Source organism: Pholis gunnellus, assembly GCF_910591455.1.
Source record: "Pholis gunnellus genome assembly, chromosome: 9".
Taxonomy (NCBI): Eukaryota; Metazoa; Chordata; class Actinopteri; order Perciformes; family Pholidae; genus Pholis; species Pholis gunnellus.
The window spans coordinates 4,041,380-4,060,946 of NC_136535.1; positions in this window are offsets into that span (position 1 = coordinate 4,041,380).

Consider the following 19,567-nt stretch of genomic DNA (forward strand, 5'->3'; position numbering starts at 1 on the left):
ACGCTAAATTTGAGTTGGATGAGCTGTGATCGTCATAATTTGTATTCACTTTGCGAGGGAACCAGACACGTCCACAAGCTCATGTTTTATTTGGTCTGGCGATGTCAGGCTTCGCAATGGCAGCTTCCACCGGAAACAGCTGCAGGCTGGTTGTATTCTCCTTAATGCTCTTCACTTCCGCCGCCAATATTTATGATTTGATCTTTAACCTTAAACCGATTTGAGCTGCTACAGATTACCAGCCTGGTTAGCCACAGACTGCCTTCCTATCCGAGTTATTTTCCTTACTGGGATCAGCTCCAGGCCAGTGACCTCAGGATTAATAAAGGAAATATTCTATTCAATGTATGGATTATGGAGATGAGAGCTGAGCCAATGGGATGCATGTGTGCACAACAGAAAGACAGAACTGCTGAAATAGCAACATGGACGAGACTAAGACAGCTTAATAAAAGCACGAGACAGCAGATCAAATCACAAGGTTGCAAACGCAGAAAGCTGAACGTTGCACGTAATATATACAGTCACTCTTTGAATGGGTAGTTCAAATGACTTCCCTTTATAGTATTCTAAAAGAAAACCCCGGCCTGCAGAATTGTTGTTTTTACTACTTCCAAAAAGTATGTGCTCACTTCAAAGACATTATGTCTTTATGCACTTTGCTGGTGTTAATGCGTGGACCTGTGTGAATGCAAAAGCTAAACATTACTCTGAATGCAACTTATGCTCAATCAAGCTCTGCATAAACACGATGGGATTTGATTTAGCAGAATGTCTTAAGCTGCAACATGTATTCAGTAAAAGGGAAATCTCTGACATTAACAGTTTCCTGGAAAGCCACAGACAAATGTTAGACTTTCCTGAACCTCTGAGTATGTTTAGTGCATAGAGAGGGCAGTCGAGGTTCCTGTAGGAATAGCTGTTTAACATTCTGACAGATACAACACTTTGCAGCAAAGTCTCACTTTCAAGACAGGAATTTGCAACATAAATGAAGGATTATTGATTGATTGAAGAATAAAAATGTATATGTATGTTTCCTTTCTGGATTAAGATGCTGTTGATGTCTGCACCACTCAGAGAGTCATTAGTTACAGACCCCAGATGAGTCTATAAGCAGAAGGGGAAATTAAGACCGCCCTTGATGTGCTTACATTTTGGTTTTGACTGAATTTCATTAGTCAACTCTACCAACCACTGTGGCAAATAAAGCAAAAGTCCTCAGGGCTGGAAACAAAAGTAGGCAGCTTGTCAGTGTTTTCAAGAACAACTTGTCTGGGCATTGTCTCATCTGGCACATCTGTAATTAAGGTTTCATTTGGTTAAGGCTCTGGAAACGTATAGTTTAAAGAAACCACGGGACTTTGAGCATTGCCTGCAAAACATCATCACTATTCAACCGCATTCCTGGCAGCAAAAAAATACATCACGGTAAATGGATGGACTTGCCTTTATATGCCGCCTTTCTAGTCTTCCGACAACTCTCAAAAGCGCTTAGCGCTGCAACAATTACCCATTCATGCGCTGATGGCAGAGGCTGCCATTCAATGTGCCAACTGCTCTATCTCTATCTAATCTGATCATTCAAACAGCCTTCAGGAGCAATTTGGAAATAAGTTTTTTTTACAATCAACACTTGAAATGACGAAGGCACTTGCAAATGACAAGGTAGTACAACATGTAAACCACACTTTAGTGTTTATTTTTACCTTTTTTCTTCTTCTTCTTTTTACAAAATGTACCAACACACTGGCATTGAGGAAGACCATGGGGAGAGAATATTGAGAATAAATATGAAACAAAATCTAAATCATACCCTCTAAACTAAAATGAAATTTGGTTTGAATTGACATCAGACACTATTACTAAAGTTGTTTACAAGATATTTAGCTGAGGCTGATCTTTAGCATCCTGCCCAAATAGACTACGACATACGAGCTGTAGGATCTACCGATTAGTGGACAACCTGCTGTACTGCTGAGCCACAGCTGCCCCTCAAGTAATCATTCTGAGTCAATTTAAGCTTTAAAACAGTACTTCCCAAAGACTGGGCCGGGACCCAGCTGGGTCGCAGGAGATCATATTAGGGCTGCAAAATAAACATTTATTGAATAAATGTTGAGCCACATAAGAGAGCTTAAATGTTGATATTGTTCTGATAAATGTAGCTGATTTAGAAACTGTTATCTAAAATGAAATGCCAGTGTGCATTCTGTTAGTTTATTAGTAAGGAAAAAACAAGTTAACTCTGCCTGAATATATTCATTTAGTCTCATTTATAAAGTAATGAACATGTGTATTTGTATTCGATAACATGCATAAAAAAGTTGTGATTTCTCAAACTTATATATATGTTTTGTCTAAGTGGCTGGTCTACCTCATCAAGATACTCTAATTTGATGCTGAAATGGCCGTCAAAATGGTAAAGAACGGTCATTTACACACAAGAGCACAATTACAGTTTATACATGAGATATTGTGAATTGGTTGCCGATGGTTTGTCATATTTTAATAAAGTGGATCGCCCAAAAAAAAAAAAGCTTAGGAAACACTGGTTTAAACAACAAATGCTTTGGCAAAGACGGACTCCAAGTTAGTTATTTAATGCTCATTCCCATTCAAAGTAACTTTGAAAACTAGTGAGCACAATTACTAGAGTGTGGTGAACACAAACACTCTCATCAGTGCGTGGAAAACGACATCTCTGTTCTTCTCCTTGGGGCTCTAACCTTTGTGTTTGAGCTTCTGATGCTAGAACCATTGCAGCGAACATTGTCTGCAAGATATGCAGCCAGAAGTTTAATGCATTTTAGGTGACTTATTTGTCATATGTCTTTGTAAATTTGGGCGTACAAAGGAGTAACTTCCGTACTAACATTTATAATTTATGCATGAACACAACAAAAGAATGAAAAATGTGTCAGTTGTTGAAAGGATGTCAAATATAAACAAATGGCGGTTTTAAGTATATTTGTAAGTACATTGTTGTAGTTCATTGAGCACATTTTATTTATTGTGGAGGAGAAGAGGATGTATTGTTTGCTCAAACCTTAACGTCGCCCATTGTTTTATGAACTAAAGTTTTGACGCCTCGAGTTTCACATTTTGGCAGTCGGCATCTTATATTTCTTGTAACCAGAGGTGACACGAGAGGTTGGAGCTAAGTACAGCCGAACACTGAATGAGACATTTGTAGCAAATGTAACCCTTTCCATGAACTGAAAAGGTTAACATTTCTAAGACGAAAACACACACAACTGCCAGACCGGACAACGCCGTGACAGCGGCCTGTCAATCAGACATCCCCGCCCTAAAGCGTCCCCTGCTTTATGGTCTGTTTGACTCTAAATGGACCATCATTTACTAAATGAACATCATGCTGTATTGAAGAAGACTTGAAACGAGAGATTGAGACCATGAACTCATGTTTACAATGTTTACTGAGGGAATAAGTGAGAAGTAGGGTCATTTTCGCATCGACCTCTATACAATCAGACTGTTCTGGAACCAGAGGATCAACCCCCTGATGGCCATTAGAGAGAATACAAGTTTAAGGCGCTTCCACATCAGAACAGGAGGTTTCCTGATCTGTATGGAAACCAAAATGGAAATCTCTGTCAAAATAAACATTTCCTTGCAAAAACAAACTGTGGCCATTTTCATATTAGCACAGAATGGATTATTTTTGGAGATAATGCCACATTATTGTGCCTCTGTGCAGCCATGTCTCTTGTCTTTAGGGCCATCTGGCCGCGGACTATACAGACCGGCTGCCAGTCAGTCCGGAGCCATTAGTCGGACAGAGGTGAGCTTGCCTTGTCGATCAGCAGCGGGCCCCTTCACAATGAGTTGTAAGGTTGCTCTAATGGGGTCAGCCAGCTTCTGGCCTCATTCCACAGTCTGAGAATTATTTCTAGATAGCGCCACAGACAATATCAGTCCAAACAGCCAGGCTATTTCTGCCCACACTGTCATGCGCGATCCATGAGGGATTACTACAGAGACTACATCAGGATCAACAAACCCATCATGGAATTATACAAACACCAGCACACAGAGTCATTAAACACACTGCTCTGGGTAATTCCGACAGAAACGAGCACAACGGCAGAACTTCAACGATGCGAGGTGAGTGCATTTGTGTGCCGATGTTTCCCAATGTGTGTGTGCCGATGACATCCAGAGCAATGATAGGATCTTTAACCTCTCTTGTGATGACAATCAGGATGGTGCTGAAGTAGAGATGAGAGGTGGAGAGGAAAGGGGGATGGCAATGATACTTATGAAGAGGTCGAGATGAGGGCGGGACGAGCGGAAAAGATGAGGCGACGGGGCCGGGAGGAGGTAACCCAGGGGTCAGGGTGAGACGGGGAGGAGAGGGGAGGAGATGTTATGGGGTAAATGAGAGGTGGAGGACAATGAGAGGGAGCGTGAAGGATAGAGGGAGGGATGAAGGCTGATGTCAACGTGGGAAGGGGTGGAGGGGGGACAGATGAGGAGGAACAAACAGGGCGAGGAAACAAGTGGTCAGATGCACAGAGGTTAGCAGAGATGAAAGACCGACGCATGGATGAAGGAAGGCTGGGGGGGGAAATAGAGCAGTGGGATGGATGGAGGTGGTGGGGCAGAGCTGGAGGACAGGATGGGCAGATGACAGGGAAAGATGGAGATGAAAGTTAAAAGGCCAAAGGGAACGTGGGGGATGTTGGGAAAATAGGACAGAGAAAGGAGAGGAGAAATCAAGAGAGAAAGATGGAAAAAAAAGAAAACAGTGAGAGAAAATCAAAGGATGGAAGAAAATGTCAGAAACGTTCAAGGATGTGGAGGTGTATAGGAGGACAAAGAGATGGATAGATAGATAGATAGATAGATGTATACTTTGTTCATCCCCAGGGGGATATTTGTTAAAGATGGAGGAACAGAAAGACATGGATGCAAGGATGAGGGAGAGATGTTGAGAGGTGGAGCATAACTTGCAGGACAAGATGGAGGTATAAATGGGAGATAAACATTAAAGTTGGATCAGGGGGTAAGTTAGAAAGGTAATTGTCTGCTACGGTATGGTGTGGACTAGTCCGGCTCTCTTACCAGATGCTGGAGGATTAGCTGCTGGTTTTGGCTCTAACTTAAAAGTGACAATGAAGGCTTTCAGGGACTTCCTGTCGTCTCGCTGGTTCACGTACAACATAAAACTTACTGACTGATTTTGGGATTTGACTCGTCCCATCACAGCAAGACCCTGCAACAAACTTAACTTTGAAACACTTCAAAGAAAAGTGTTGTTGGGGTCAATTTACAACATTACAAAAAGTCCAACTGAAAGAAGCCAACGCTGAGTACAATCAGCCCCTAGGACCCCGCCCTCAAACAACAACCCTCTTTGCAGTAATGGTGATTATTAATCATCAATTTCTTTGCTGAGATCGGAGGATGCTGCGACACCGCACACGTCCAACATTTTCAGTTAGTCTGGTGGATTATAGCTCTGTTCAAGTTGAATGTGGGCAGAACCTGCCCTGAACGTGCACAACAAATCCACTATAGCAGTTTATACTCGCCCACTTAGGCCTAATCAGAGAAAACACATTTAAGGTGGGGTTGGTGGTTTGATCCCCGGTTACAGTAAAACCTTCTGGGAAATAAATGAACAGTACAGGAATACTGACACTGTGCAGGGGACAAATTCACTCACTCACTTTCCACACAGGAGGTTCTGTTGGAGTGGACGAGAGGCAAAGCACTGCTTGCACAAGCACAGGGATAATGCTAGGTGATGGATAAGGTCGGCATCAATAAGGTAAAGGGATGAATGGGAGTATGACTATCAAAATTAAAATTATATTCTGAGGAGTCAGTGTTCAACTATAAGGCAGGCAATGTGTACTGAAGTTGTTTCTCATCGATGTTTTAAATGGAGGAATGTGTCTGAAACAGACATTGTCACATAAAGTCACTGATAAAAATTGCAACAAGTTTCATTTCCAGTTCATACAAATTAAATGTTGGTGATATTTGACCAAAAGAGAGTTTTTAAAACCTGGTTCAAAATCCCTTCAACAATTGCAGTATAGTTTTCAAAATAACATGATGCAGGCACCCAAGTAAAATCTAAAAACACTGACGTATGAAGAGATGTAAGAGAGAATAGTGTGTCAGATCACTTTCTCATCAATCTTTCTTGTCTGCAAATTCTAATAAAGCACACAATGCCAACCTGAAAGCCATTTGCTCGAGCTGTGTAAATGGTAAATTATCTCCAGGTACATTTTTTGCAGACGGTCTGCTGCACATTGGAAGGAAACCAACCATTTATTTACAAGGAAATCAAGTTCAGATTTGATGAAAACAAACGTGATGCATAAATACCCTGAGGGTAGAGGGAGAAGTTATGTCACAGAAAAAAAGACAAAGGGATTAGTTCAATTTAGAACAAAAGTAGTTATAAACGATACGACTAAAAGGTAATTAACTGAAATAATATCTCCATCAGAGCCGCAATTGAAAAAAAAGAGGGAGTTGATAAAAAATGTCCCTGCAGATTACATCAACCACTTAGGCCGATAGGGGGAAGAAAAGAAAAGAAAGCCAGAAACCACTGAAGATGAATTGTGGTGCTAAATCCAACTCATTGCTGGCAGCTCTGCCTAAATCTTCCCGAGCCGCCAGGGGAATCCCTCTGACCTTCGGTGGAAAGTCAGAGGAGGAACTGGAGGAGCTGAGGAAGATGAGAGAGTGATTCCATGATCAATATGTAACACGGCTCTTGTTTCTAAAGGACAGGCGGGGTTGCAACGCTCAGCAAAACAGCTCACTCATCCAGAACCGTGTGTCGAAAAGAAAATGAGCAAATGCAAACAGGGAATGCGGCGTAAGCCAAGAACTCTGCTGGTGAAAAACTAAAGGCAAAGATGATGACAACCAAAAGCAGAGATGCCCCGCTCACTTTTTTTTTTGCTGCCGATATGATTGCTGATAGTCAATGAGCCATATTGGCCGATTCACAGCCGATAGCGACCGTTCTGTTGTTGTTTTGCTGTAGCAGCCGGTAAAGAAACCGTCCCAAAGTCAGTGCAAACTGTCGAAAATGTTAAATGCTTTTGTTTGTATTGTCATCTATAGGTTATTTGCATAAAACCCACAATACCTGTGGTTCAGAATGAAATTATTACATTTAGATTTAAATATTTGCTTTGACTAAACAATCTTGGCATGAGTAATATTAATGATTAGGGATGCCCCCCAGAACTCAGTTCTAAATAAGTAAAAACCCAGAGTATCGACAAGGTCCAGAGTTAACGGTTCTGCTATCAGTACTTTAGAAGTAACCTCCTCTCTCTGACTCTGTCTTTGTTCGAGGGGCGGAGTCTTGCTTTACTCTGACACACACATCGACTCCGGCTCGGTCCAGTGTGAGACACATCATGACAGAGAGAAGAAAAAGATCCAATAGGAGTATCGATAAGGAACCGTTATCGATATGAGTACTCGTATCGATAAATCATGAAGATACCATCCCTGTTAATGATGTATTTTGAGCTGCTTAAAGCTTGAGTTAGGATGTTAAACAGGTCATCATTAGGCTCTCTAGTATCTGTCATATTGCTGTGAAAATACCGCCTTCAAACAATTGTATTTTTTTTCAAGTTTCTTGAAATAAACAAAAGTTGAATCTGAACACATCACAATGAAGTTATGTTACCTTCAACCAAAACAGTTTTTTACTAAATGGAGAATGAACGATTCATAATGTAACTCAATGCAACCTCTGTTAACGTTAGCCGTTAGCTATGTTTCTTAGCTAAGCAGGTCCGTGCCGCCCAATGGATGCTAACAGCTAGCTGCTAACGTTAGAACTAGGAGCTTCCCCTAACGATTATCTGTCCACACCGCCGACATGTTTTGCACCTGAGCAAACACATGTTGCAGCTGCTGGCCAGTGAAGGAGGTTGGAGGCGGGATGCAGAAGTCGTCTATACTAGTTTGACCCCCCCCCACACACACACACACTGATAGGCCACTAGAAAGCAATAATGACGATCTCCCAGATGCATCATTTTCACTGACTATCGGCTGATTACTATGTGCGGCCAATCAATCGGGCCTTCCCTAACCAAAATACATATTATTTTCTTCTAAGATTATTATCTTTTTTTTTCTTCTTTATCTCACATAGACAGAGACTGACAGGAAAAGCAAGAGAAAGAGAGAGCATGGCATGCAAAGGTACCAGAACTTCCATCTGTCAGATTATTTAATCATCTTTCGATCAAATGTTTTTTCTTTGGTGACTGTTCAGGTAGACTTCGTGTCTGGCCATTTGTGCAAAGACAACCTTTACAACAGTGATGCATTTGAGGACGTTTAGCATTTTTTGGCGGGGTAGCAAAGACAACATTTTTAAAAGTAAGACACTGAAAAAGTCTGGTATCGGTACCAAAACCTCAACTATTCTTACACGATGTCCATCCCTACAACACACCCGTTTGTATCGCCGAATGCACGGCTCCCATCACCAGGCGGAAACTTTGCATTCTGTTGATGACACATGGCGTGACTGGGAGCTGCCAACAGGATTCAGTGCTGTGCAAAGTAAATTCACCATGCCTTTATTAAACACAACAGCTTGGCTCCAAAACCGTTTGCCTTACAGCCACACACACGCAACTAAAACTTTCTACCAGCAGCCGGGCCTCTAGACAGATGATTTAAACTATAAAACTGGGTTTTAAAATATTCAGTAATCTGTATGGAAAGGTGTATCATGAATGATTAAAGACAGCATTATGATGAGTGCCGTTAAAGCTCTCTACCCTCGTCCTCAGCGGAGCTATAAAGGCACACTCCCATGCAAATGTAGCCTTTCATTTTCCCACAGCGGTGAAAATATAGACATTCACCGTTTAGCCACAGGCGCTGTGATATATGACGTTTGGTCAGCTGTGAGTGACTAAATAAGCCCCAATACACCAGTTTAACACCTTAAACTCTCTTCTTCGAAGCAGCAAAATGACGCAATATAGGAGCGGATTCATGATGAGTTTAATGGACGCTTTCATCTGGAACACTTGAGTGCATACATTTCATAACGCCCTCCAGCTCCAGGGAGAATTGAACCGGTGGCGGTGTAATGGTGGCGGTGTAATGGGCTCCGTACCGAGCTCCAGCGACACAGTTTCATTTTCATCTGCAACATAAATATTCTCTGCTGTCAATAGAAAACCATATAACTAGAAAAATGTCAGCTTTTCATGAAATAATAAAAAAATAAAGATGATGCATTGTTTAAATAACAGTTGTTTTTTAGGAGAATGTTCTCAACATCAGTTTAAAATGTAGATGCCTGCAGAGTAAAGCAACGGAGACATGGGATAATACTTTCAGTTATCAGGATAATCCCAGATGTCATCACATAAGTGACTTAAAAAGAGCTTTCTAGCTAACTGTCATGATAGCGCAGTGAAATAAAGAAATACACACCAGGTTTAGGTTAATGTACCTGATGTGCTTCCAGCTATAAAGACTCTTCACCTGAACACAGATCCCTCTGTGCACAGTTCAGGAGCATTACCATTATCCCCAGAGGAGAACTGACTCTGTTTGTTGTGTGAGCTGGTGAAATTGAGAACAAGGTTCACTTTTTGTTTTACTGTCCTGTCTACGAGGACATAAGGGATGTACTCTCTCGTAAAATGACTTCCACTAATGTTGAATTATTTTGTCTGGAGGACGATGAACAACTCGAGTTATGCTTCAGGAAAGGAACCTTTTTTTCTGGCAGATTTTATTCACCAGGCTGGGAGGGAAGGCAGAATACTAAGAACGAGCAGTGAAGTAACCTGTCATGTATGTAACTGAATGAAACGTTTGTACTCTGCAGCTGTATTTCTGGTGTCTTATAAACCCACGGGGGTTGGGCACGTTATGTGCATGACACGAAAATAAAGATATATATATACATTTATTTATAAACAACCTTGGTTTCCAACAGCATTCACGTTTATGTCATTTAATTGAAAATGGTTTGGGTTTGGTTTTTATCGATTCAACGATTCACCAATTAATAAGTCCAACTTAACTCCCGTCAGGCATTATGCACGAGCAGAGGGACAGAGTGAAATTTCAATGCAAGCCTGTTCGCTGAGACGGATTAACGTAACTGTATGTGGATGGCAGCTCCAGTGCAGAAGAGGTCATGTCAGTCACCAGGGAGACGACAAAGACGCTGCACTGAGCAAAATCCACAACACCATCTGCCATCAGGACTTCAGAGCACACTGGTTGAATAAGCTTTCATCGGAGCCCTGAAGTAAAGAGATCCGTCCAGAGAAAAAACAAAAATCATGTTGTTCAACCACTCTGGAAAAGCAGTTACAGAATGAGCGTTAAGAAAAGTCTTTCAAAGCACCGTCATGTTCTTTTATAGTTCATTTATTAGCCATCGTTTTCTGACAGATTCATTTTGGTCATGATTTGGATGGTGCATCGTTTTAATTGGGAAGCAATATGATGATGACCCCTTTAAAACCATATCATGTCACTCCAACCTCCCACACCTGACTGTCCCCCATAACATGTATGTATGTCGTGCATTTCTCAAACTACACATGGGAAGTATTGGGTGTTAACTACTAAATGTTCATGGCAAACCAGAAACCATACCCCTGCACCAAAGATGGTTTGTTGAGGAGAGAAATACCAGTCTGTACCATTTTGCTCCTCAAAGCGGTGGCGAGGGTCCTGTCTTTGGCAGACTGTGCATGGACTTTTCCGGCTTCTAGCTACAGCTTGGCACCTCCAAACAACCCTGGTTCAAAAGCTGCTTATGCATGTGTACCTGATCATTTACACATCAACACATACTCATACATATCATGTGAGCAGTCACATTCACATGTATCGCAGGGTTTTCTTCTGAGCTGATGGCAGGTAGGGATGCTAGTCTGCAAATCATTTCCCTCTTCCTCATCTTCATCCAACAGGGATTTGCTGTTTACAACTTAATCCACAGAATTCTTATACTTTGTCACACATTTGTGAAGAGGGGGAGAATGACAAACATATTCTCTCTGCATTTCTACCTCGTCTTTTTTCACTCTGCCTTTCACATCCCATAATCTCCATTTCACCCTGCCCCCTCTGCCTCTCCTCTCTTTCATCTCGCCCTCCTCCTCCCTCCCTCTCACTCACTCACCCACTCACCCTCCAGTTTCTCTTCTTTCATTCCTCCCTTCCCCTCTTTCTCTCCTCCTCCCCTTCTATCCATCACTGCTGTCGGCGTGTGACAGATTAGCTCTCATCTCACCGTTACCATTTAATGACCCGCCCTTACATGGAGACACTCACCCATGAAACTCATTACATCAAACATGACATTCAGCTCCCAGTCTGCGTGTGTGTGTGTGTGTGTGTGTGTGTGTGTGTGTGTGTGTGTGTGTGTGTGTGTGTGTGTGTGCAAAATGGCCTTCTTCTTGTTTGTTTATAAATCATGTGCACGCACACACACACACACACACACACACACACACACACACACACACACACACACAGTGGACTATATAATGACTTTGCCATTTTGTCGATTTGTTCCAATGTATAGTGAGAATTTATAAACATAGCACAAAAAGTAAGGACATTGGTGTTTGGTAGATTATTTCTTTGTTGTAACAATGCTTCTTGGCAGTAAATCGTATACCGTTGGAAAGCCGGTTTATTTCCCTTTTTAAATGGGGCCACATTTGTAAGGAACATGCATTTGTGGGATGAGCAACAGAGCTCAGTATGTGGGTTGTGCCCATGACAAATTTGCCACATCTTCTCTGCCAATGCCAAACAGCTTATTCTGCCATTGACTCTTGTTTGGTGTTGTTTGGGGGATTGGATAATTGAAGTCTGAAGAAACAAGACATATTGGCAATTTAACAATTTATTCATTTAACAAACAGCAGCCTCAGTAGTGTGTGGAAGTATAAGTTCAAGAAGTATAAGAAGCATTGTTACAACAAAGAAATAATCTACCAAACACCAATTTCCTTACTTTTTGTGCTATGTTTATATTCCTCAATGCATCGGGAAGAATAGTGGTCAACTATGGTAACTAAGCTTACCATCATGCATTGCACTGAAGGACGAGAGGAGAGAGAGCACAAGACTGAGAAGTCAATGAGCCGAATTGTTGAACAATACATCTAATGTGAGCAGAGCAGCGCATCACAACACAGACGCCCTCAAAATACTCTGTATTTAATAATTTGGGAAAATCACTTTACTTCTTCCCTTTTTAATCTTTCACAGTAAAAGCCCTAGACAAAAACGCTGCATCACTGCTCACCAGGGGAAAATTAGAATTTCACTCAGAGTGTTTCGGTAGGAGGCAACTCAACAAAAAAAGCAGACGATATGAATACATTTTTAAAAATGATGTTTGTATTAAATATGGATGAACAGCCGACATTGATCGGTTACGTTTTAAATGTGCTGCAGCAATTAACACAGCTGAGAGAAATAACCAGAGTAGTGTCCGAAAGAGTGTTTTCACTTTGTGTTTTCACTATAGTCCTCTATAAAGAACTCTATAGAACTCTATATAGTCCTCTCTATAGAACTCTAGACAGTCCTCTATAAAAAACTCTATATAGTCCTCTCTATAGAACTCTATAGTCCTCTCTATAGAACTCTAGACAGTCCTCTATAAAGAACTCTATATAGTCCTCTATAGAACTCTATATAGTCCTCTCTATAGAACTCTATATAGTCCTCTCTATAGAACTCTATAGTCCTCTCTATAGAACTCTAGACAGTCCTCTATAAAAAACTCTATATAGTCCTCTCTATAGAACTCTATAGTCCTCTCTATAGAACTCTAGACAGTCCTCTATAAAGAACTCTATATAGTCCTCTATAAAGAACTCTATATAGTCCTCTATAGAACTCTAGACAGTCCTCTATAAAGAACTCTATATAGTCCTCTATAAAGAACTCTATATAGTCCTCTCTATAGAACTCTAGACAGTCCTTTATAAAGAACTCTATATAGGCCTCTATAAAGAACTCTATATAGTCCTCTATAGAACTCTAGACAGTCCTCTATAAAGAACTCTATATAGTCCTCTATAAAGAACTCTATATAGTCCTCTCTATAGAACTCTAGACAGTCCTTTATAAAGAACTCTATATAGGCCTCTATAAAGAACTCTATATAGTCCTCTCTATAGAACTCTAGACAGTCTATAAATAACTCTATATAGTCCTCTATAAAGAACTCTATATAGTCCTCTATAAAGAACTCTATATAGTCCTCTATAAAGAACTCTATATAGTCCTCTATAGAACTCTATACAGTCCTCTATAAAGAACTCTATACAGTCCTCTATAAAGAACTCTAGACAGTCCTCTATAAAGAACTCTATATAGTCCTCTATAAAGAACTCTATATAGTCCTCTCTATAGAACTCTAGACAGTCCTCTCTATAGAACTCTAGACAGTCTATAAATAACTCTATATAGTCCTCTATAAAGAACTCTATATAGTCCTGTCTATAGAACTCTAGACAGTCCTCTCTATAGAACTCTAGACAGTCCTCTCTATAGAACTCTAGACAGTCCTTTATAAAGAACTCTATATAGTCCTCTATAAAGAACTCTATATAGTCCTCTCTATAGAACTCTAGACAGTCCTCTCTATAGAACTCTAGGCAGTCTATAAATAACTCTATATAGTCCTCTATAAATAACTCTATATAGTCCTCTATAAAGAACTCTATATAGTCCTCTATAAAGAACTCTATATAGTCCTCTATAGAACTCTATACAGTCCTCTATAAAGAACTCTATACAGTCCTCTATAAAGAACTCTAGACAGTCCTCTATAAAGAACTCTATATAGTCCTCTATAAAGAACTCTATATAGTCCTCTATAGAACTCTATACAGTCCTCTATAAAGAACTCTATACAGTCCTCTATAAAGAACTCTAGACAGTCCTCTATAAAGAACTCTAGACAGTCCTTTATAAAGAACTCTATATAGTCCTCTATAAAGAACTCTATATAGTCCTCTCTATAGAACTCTAGACAGTGAGTAAGGAGAAGGGACTGAGCGAATGATTCCGGATTTGTGTGTGTGAGGTTTTCCTCCTCATCCTAACGAGAAAGTTAAAACTCAAATCAATTCAGTGATCCACTCCCTCTGCACTGTGCTTAATCCAATGCAGAATTAATTAACAGCAAACCATGCAAATAGATCAAATGTGCCGCGTACATTCAGATGCACGTGCAAAACCCACAAACACAGATACACGAGAGCAAATAGAGAAACCTCTCTCTCTCTCTCTCTCTCTCTCTCTCTCACACAGACACACATCCCCAACATATAGTGTCTATTTTTATCTTGCCGCTGACAGCACCCTGTCCCACTGTTCACACTAAGCTGAGCCACGTAATTGGCTGCCATCTATCCGCTCTCTCTGTCTCTTTCTGTCTTCAACTCTGCTTTTCTCTTCTCCCCTGCCTCTTGCTTTGATATCCCTCCATCCTATACTTTGAGGTAAGCCCAGCGAGTTGTGCATCCAGAGTTAAAAAAACAACAAAAAAAACAACAAGCCCCCCATTTTCTGTCTCAGCGGGAAGGCTGAACTGCAGCAGAGCTGAATAACAGGCTGTGTTTACACTGGGGCTAAAGAGAGAGACGTGAGTGTGGGGGGGATTCAAGAGGAAGAAGAACGGGTGATTGGGAGAAACACAGAGACAAAGAGAAGGAGACGGACAGAGACAGAGAGGAAAATGTCTCTGGGTATTTTTAGGCTGCTATCCTGGCGTGTTATTTAACACCTGCCGAGTTCTATTAGAGAGGGGAGGGGAGGGGAGGAGAGGAGAAAATGGGGAGAGGAGAGGATAGAAAAAAAAGAGGAGAAGAGAGGCGGCGAGGTCGGGGTTCGGGGTTCAACTGCATTTCATCAAATCAGAACCCATATTAAACCTGCTTAGTGAATCCAAATCCTTTTGAAATCCCCGTATGAATCTACTTAGGTTAAGCTTTAAAAAGTCTACGCAACTGTTTTAAATTCTGACTTAAAAACTAAAATTCAAAGACAAATCAACATGAGATGAAAACATATTTTGCTAGTTTGGAAGCCTATTTTCTTTTTAAGAATATCACAAGTGGGGTTTTCCACAGACACGTATTACTTAATAAATGGATGACATGTACTGTTTTCATATACAAAGCAAGATGATGTAAAAGAGGCAGAACTTCAGAGGCTAACGCCTTCACTTTAATCAGCAGGTGGAAAACAATACACAGGAAGTTGGCTTCGGTCTTGAGGAATTGCAGCGTTTACTCAACGACAAACAATCCCTCTAATGCAATGCAGAGTTTCAGGTTTTAGTAAATAATTCACTAAATGACACATTACAACATTTTCTAAACAAGTTACTGTGGGAAACCGGAGGATTGTTGGTTTCATAAAATATTCTGAAGGAGCCTTGCATTTCTTGTTCTGTTAACAGAAACCTCTCCAGAAATAGACACGTTAGACTGTTACAGACACTCCATTTGGACTTCTTGGACTCATGAACGTCTCTGATATGAACCCAAACTTTGAGGGAGAAGAAGGCTGGAGGATAAAAAACACACAAAAGCGAGCAGCGACTTCAGAGGAGAAGTGGAGCACCAGAAGGTTTCACTGGAACAAAGTGTGCCGGTTTACCGCTCTGCTTTATGTTTCTGTGTGAGTGCGAGCGTGCACTCATGCTGTGCTTGATGGACAGTGAAATGGAGGGTAAATCTACAGAGGCTTCACCTCAAAGCAACCTCCATCTGCCTCACAAACACACACGGCTCTACAGCGCACGTGTGTTTTAATCGAGAAGGGGACCGACACACACACACATATACACACAGCTTTTGGCCTTTGGGAGGCTCAACGTGACTCGGGCAGAGAAGCAGGCCAGCAGCAGAGCCATAGGACAAGCAGGGAGGTGAACAACACACACATCATTTCTTAAGGTTTGTCTTTGGGCTGCTAATTAACAGTTGACCCCCGTGACCCGGTTCTAAACGGGAACCGGTTTTAAATGAGTAAAAACCCGGAGTGAGATCTCAGTAACTTTGTAAGAACAAGTAGAACATAAATCTGCAGAAATGCACCGTTTTCGACTGGTTGGCGAGCAGCCGTCCATCCTCGTCCACTGCAGGGAACGTTAGCGATGCCATAATTAGAATAATCTAATAAATGAAAGATAATCACTTAGCTCATTGTTTAGCTGCAAACCTATTTCAAAGATTTTGGAACCTTTGTATTGCTGCTAAAGAACGTTTGTTTACATACAGGAATAATAAAGCAATGACGATTCTCTTCTTAATAAATTGTCTTTTTTTTCTCACAAAATAATCGTAAAGAACCAATAAGAGTATCGATAAGCAACCGAATCAATAAGCAATATCGATAGTATCGATAAAATCCTAACCATACCCATCTCTGCTAACAGATATTGTCATTGTCAATTATGACATTTTCTCTAATTAATCAGTCAATGATTTTGCCTACAAAGTGTCACTGAAATACTTAGTTTGATCATTCCAGAGTGTTGAGAGCATTATTGCTTGCAGCAGATTTATATAAATTTAAAAATAGACTTAATCATGAACCAATTATGAATCATAATAAGTACAAACAAAGTGATGGTACTCAGCTTCCGCCAAAAGACACCATTAGTTTAAATAACAGAATTTAACATTAGAAATAAAGTTAGGACACCACCCAACTTTTAAAAAAAGGGAAAACTTCAAAATGTAATATTAATCAATTCAGTCTCAATCTCAGGGTTGCTCTGAGTTCTTGTCAATGTGTACAGTGACTTATTATTTTATATACATACAAATCAAATGATCAAGTTCTTCATAAGTTCAATATGTATTGGTGTAACTACAACAACCACACACACACACACACACACACACACACACACACACACACACACACACACACACACACACACTCATCATTTTTTCATACTGTATATTGTTTCCCACTCTGACAATGCTCACAAGCGCACACAGACACACATACACAAACACACAGAGTGTTACTGTGTTTCTCTTCAATCATACTGCACCATCCATCAGCGAGCTGTCAGATATGACCTTCAACTTGAAAAAGAGAGTCAGAGAGAGAGGGAGACGGAGAAATAAGTCAAGGAAAAAAGAGGGAGAAGGGTGGAGAGGGGAAAAGACGGAGATGGATAAAGTAGATTGATCTACAGTGGTATGGAAACAGAGAGACAGAGCGAGACGTGATGAGCATTACATCGCTGTCCTGCTGACATTAGCATGCCGACACACATATTGAATTTACAATGGAGTTGTTCCTGTCATGTGTCGGCTCTCAGCGGGTCTGCTTCACGCCGGCTCACATTTAATTTAAACTTGACACGATTTCCCATTTTTATCATTAATACCTCTGCTGTCAGATCACACGTGAAGACTCCGGTGGCATGAGGGAGAGAAGAGACGACCTCCTTGTTACAACTCACAGTTATCTGCTCTGAGCTTTTTAATTCAATAGGCTGGATCTTTACTGTCCTAAGAGGCGATCTGATTCCGTGTTTGTCTTTATTAAAGGACGTCACAGAGGAAAGATAAGAAAGATGTATTTGTAAAGCCGTACAGGTAAAGTGTTGCTAATGTTTGGAGGGCTCCTTGAACATGTCTGGGTTAGCTTGCTTTCAAACCGTCCTGGCCGACGGCGTTGTCGCAGATTCATAGCACCCACCCTCCAGTTCCCCGTCAGGGTAACATCGTTAGCAGCTGTTAGCGCTGTTAGCACCATTAGCTGCCAGCACAGCCAACGCCATGTTGCAATGTTGAACATTTAGACTATTTGAGCACAACTTTGAGCATAACACCATATTATTTAAGGTTTCGGTGTAATAACAAATTAAATAACTAACATGTATAACTACCATAAAATAATTGGAACTGGGTTTTTTTTTCTCATTCAAATAATTGATTCTCACCACAGTGTCAATGTCCAAAAGCTAAATACTGATAAACCATGATGTATAACAGAAAAGCAGGAATTCCCCCATATTTCATCATCTAAAAGACATCATCTGAACTCAAAGTGGTGATGATCAAAATGTTGTTCATTTCTGTTACTCAATACATCAATTAACTTACCATTTTGACCATGACATCAATATTAACTTTATGTTAGTGAAACACTGTTAAACAAACCAGTGCTGAGTCGTCCCTCTGTGCCACAACAAACAGAGACATCAGCACCAGATGTTGGAGCGCTCAGCTTTAAATACACTGAAACGGTCCTGGACCACATTAACAACAAATAAAGAAATCCGGGTCAAACTCTGACGCCCTGACAAAAACAATGAATCACAATAGATTGTGGACTCTTGGACTCGATCATTTTACACCACTGTTCATTCCTCCATTATTCTGACAAAGCAAAGGAACTGCAATCCCTTATTTGGGCACAAATGTAGGTCACGTGTCTGTGGTCTATTTAGAAAAGCCTTTATCACGAAACGCTTTACCAAAATAAACTGGAGACAAAACAGGAGGAGGAGTGGTGAAGATGAGGAGGGGAAGAAATAAATGAACACTTCATAACAGTATTTGTGTCATGCGTGGGAGTTTGTGAATATTAAAGCACCGGGTAAAAGCCACCAACTAATGACAACCATTCAGTACACAGAGGGAATCTACAGCCAAACACTGGTGTAGATTTCAGCTAATATTACAGAGATTTTGAATCCTAACAGCCCAACACTACACCTCTTAGTGTTAAAAAGATCTGTTTTAAGATGGGAAGGGATTAAGAGAAATATATTCACCACTGTTCTCTTTGCTTTAGGGGCAAATCTAACTGAATGAAAGTCCTTTCAAGTTCCTATTTTCTGCAGCAGTTGTGTTGTTTGTATTCTGGCTGTATTGGCACACCACTGCTGCCTGAATAACAAATAAAAAAGCTGAAAACGACCCATTCAATGTCTACAAAGCGAGCGACATTGGAAAGGAAATGAAATTGTGTTGATAAGAAGGACCACCTGGGGATCAAAGAAAGAAGTACAGATAACCGTTGCAGCGTTTCATTTAAATGGAATGTCTTTCGTAGAAGGCGCACCTGCAACTCTGGAAAGACATCAAAAGAAGTAGAATGCCGGCAAGGCAAGAGAGCTGGCTGTTTGATGGACAGATGGATGAAGAAACAGATGGGTGAATGGATGGAGGGATTGGGGGTATAGCTCTAGGCCGAGGGGGATTACGCCACAGATTAATCATTTAACCAGACCGGATGCAGGAGTTTCCACTGGAATGTAAATCACACATTATGATCTGGATACTTGTGACGGCCTCTTACCTGCTTATCTGTCGCCGGAGTGGGGGCGTTGTTACATAACAAGCATTTATGGGTAACAAGTACCGCTTCTGGAATTCACTCTGAAAGCCCACTCCACCAAACAAAACCAACTACCAACTAACAACTGCAACACATTTCAAATTGTACAGAAAAGAAAAGAATCATTTCTGTATCACAGCTTGCAAAGATCGAA